Genomic DNA, 2988 nt, shown 5'->3' with positions numbered 1-2988 from the left:
AAACGCTTTCTTTTAATTCTAATTTAATTTAAATTTTGTTTTTATATTCTTAAATGTTCAAATTATTTCATTTGGTTTCTATTTATGTACTGTATACTGACTGAAAATTCGTTCAAAGTGTAACCGGGCCGTTGGCTTGCTCTGCTGCATTCTCGGACCGATGACGTCGGACCTTCGTCGGGTGGTGGGGCTGTCTGGGTGCTGGTGGTCTTCCCTCGAACAACATCCAACGACAGGGAGGACGGCTAGCATTCGGCTGGCAGCGTTACCTGGCGGGGGCCCGGTGGCGTCGGCTCGGGGCGTTGCGGGGTGGGTTAGCGTCATGGTTTGCTTTGCACGACTTTTCAAACCACAGTCATTCTTGTTTTGTTTGTAGTTTATTTTAAGTGTTTAATTTGATTGGTGGGTGGGCAATAATGTTATTTAAGTTATCTGTAAATCTCACATAGGCCTAATTAAGAATTTAATTTTTTATTTCTGTTGCTTTGTTCTTTTCTGGATGCACCGTTAGAATTTGTTTAACGTGTGCCAGTGTTATAAAAGTGTTATCCAATAAATATTGTATTGTATTGTCGAATTAGAATTTCTAGTTATTTATTCGCCGTAGAGGGCGTGTTTGCTACATAAGTCACGTAACTGTGGTTGGAATTGATAGATGTGGTCAAATGTCATATATCCATGTCAGAAGATGACAAAATAATACCTTAGGTTGAACGTTACAGCGAATTAGAAGCTAGTTACTTATTCGCCGTAGAGGGAGGGCGTATTTGCAAATTAAGTTACGTAACTGTGGTTGGAAATGATAAAAGTGGTTAAAGGTCATATACTCATGTCAAAATATTATCAAATAATAGCATAATTTGAGTGTTATGTCGAATTAGAAACTAGTTACTTATTCGCCGTAGAGGGCGTGTTTGCAACATAAGTCACGTAACTGTGGTTGGAATTGATAGATGTGGTCAAAGGTCATATACCCATGTCAAAATATTACCAAATAATATTATAATTTGAGTGTTATGTCGAATTAGAAGCTAGTTACTTATTCGCCATAGAGGGCGTATTTGCAAATAAAATCACGTGTGGTTGGAAATGATAGATGAGGTCAAATGTCATATATCCATGTCGAAAGATTACCAAAGAATAGTATAAGTTGAATGTTATAGAGAATTAGAAGCTAGTTATATATTCGTAGTAGATGGCGTATATATGCACATTAATTCAATTACCAATGGCGGAAATGGTAGAAGTGGTCAAAAGTATTCTATCCATATAAGGAAAGTGACCAAAACATTATAATAATACAGTATATATTTTAAAATATTAGGGACTGTCCCTCTAATATAGTTTGAATAAGGAACTAGGAACTAGGAACCAACTTCACGGACATACCAAAAATGATCAATGGTTATTTAAGCAACCAGCATGGGACTTACATGGTAAAGGAAAGCTTAATTTATGAGCTACAATTGACCGTCCACCCCGAAGTCAAGCATAGGAACCAAAAAGCCAAAATCGTTTTTCTATTGGCTAATCATGACGTAATATCATTTACCGTACCTTTAGCAATTTGAAGTTCGGATACGGTACCGTATCTCTAGTTATGGCGAAAAAAAAATATGATGAGCGATAGGCCTATCATAGCAATTTAATTTTTTTTATCTTACTACTGAAGCAATTTACTGTACTTAATTAACATTTTAAGCTCAAATGGGATGCTTAATATCCTAGGCCTAGCCTAGCTAGATGAGGGGGTGTAGAGTCGTTTCGGCCCCGGGTCATTTCGGCCCGAGTCGTTTCGGCCCTGAGTCTTTTCGGCCCGATTTTTAAATTTTTTGTCATGCATTTCGGCCGCGGTGTATGGAGCGCCGAAGGTGCTGCCGCGAATAATAATTTAATAGAACAAGGTGGCTAAGCAGTATACCGTTTATTAAACATGAAACTTTTACTGCAACATCAGATATTCACAATTCTTTTTAGTAGCATTTTATTATTATTATTATTATTATTATTATTATTATTAAAGAGTTCACATTGCAGTATCAAATCAAGGTAATTCAACAAAAGGACGCACATCTCCGCTCTCGAACATAGCGCGTGCGTACAGTCCTTTGATCTTTACTGTGGCATCGACAATCCGATACTAGTTGCGAGTACAGCCGTCAATTATTAGTCTATGCGTGCCATTCGTTTTATGGTGTTAGTTTTTATTTTATTAATTTTGGGTACTTCGCAATGTCTGTTACATTTGATTTCTTTTTACCGCGAGCTTGTTAAATGCTTCTATAAATTGCAATTTGATTTGTGAAAATTGACCAAGAAAATGAAAAGTTATAGCAATTCAAAATTTACGAATTTTATAAAATTTCATGTTCTTATGTAACCATGTTCATTTTGACAATGTTGGCATAAGGTGCCGAGGACGAACATTTGAGTATATACGGAACATTTATTAATTTTTTCTGCGAAGTGAGTCTCATGAACGACAATTCACCACAATTTTGGTAAAATTAATGTTGAAATGAAGAATATATTTCAGTCTAATGTTAGTGCAAAATATCATTAGGCCTTTGTAATCACCGCACGACGCGCGACCTACATGGCAACTAACACGCGCGTGGGTAAATCGTCACGTACGCTGACGGTTTATGGTCTGGTTGCTATGGTTTTTGTGACGTTCAGCGTGCAGGGACGCACGTGCGCCTAGAATGTCGATGCCAGAGTTATAACCTTTGATGTCCCGAGATGTGAGTCCTTTTGTTGAATTACCTTGATCAAATGGTGTTATCTTTCTTTTTACAGAAACAACGCAAATGTTACAAGTCGATGGTTTGGAGACGCGTTTCTTTTTAGCGTTTCCATAGGATGATATTTGGATCATGTTTATAAATGCTCCAATAAAATTTAGATTTACTGGTATTAAAATAAGTAGACTTATAGTTAATTTAGCGGATTAGTTTTAGTTGTTTTTTTTTTTTTTTTTTTTTTTTG

Source organism: Anneissia japonica, unplaced genomic scaffold (genome assembly GCF_011630105.1).
Source record: "Anneissia japonica isolate Jap-2015-1 unplaced genomic scaffold, ASM1163010v1 scaffold652_len952628_cov199, whole genome shotgun sequence".
NCBI lineage: Eukaryota > Metazoa > Echinodermata > Crinoidea > Comatulida > Comatulidae > Anneissia > Anneissia japonica.
The sequence above is the reverse complement of the archived record's forward strand: the minus strand, read 5'-3'. Positions refer to the sequence as shown.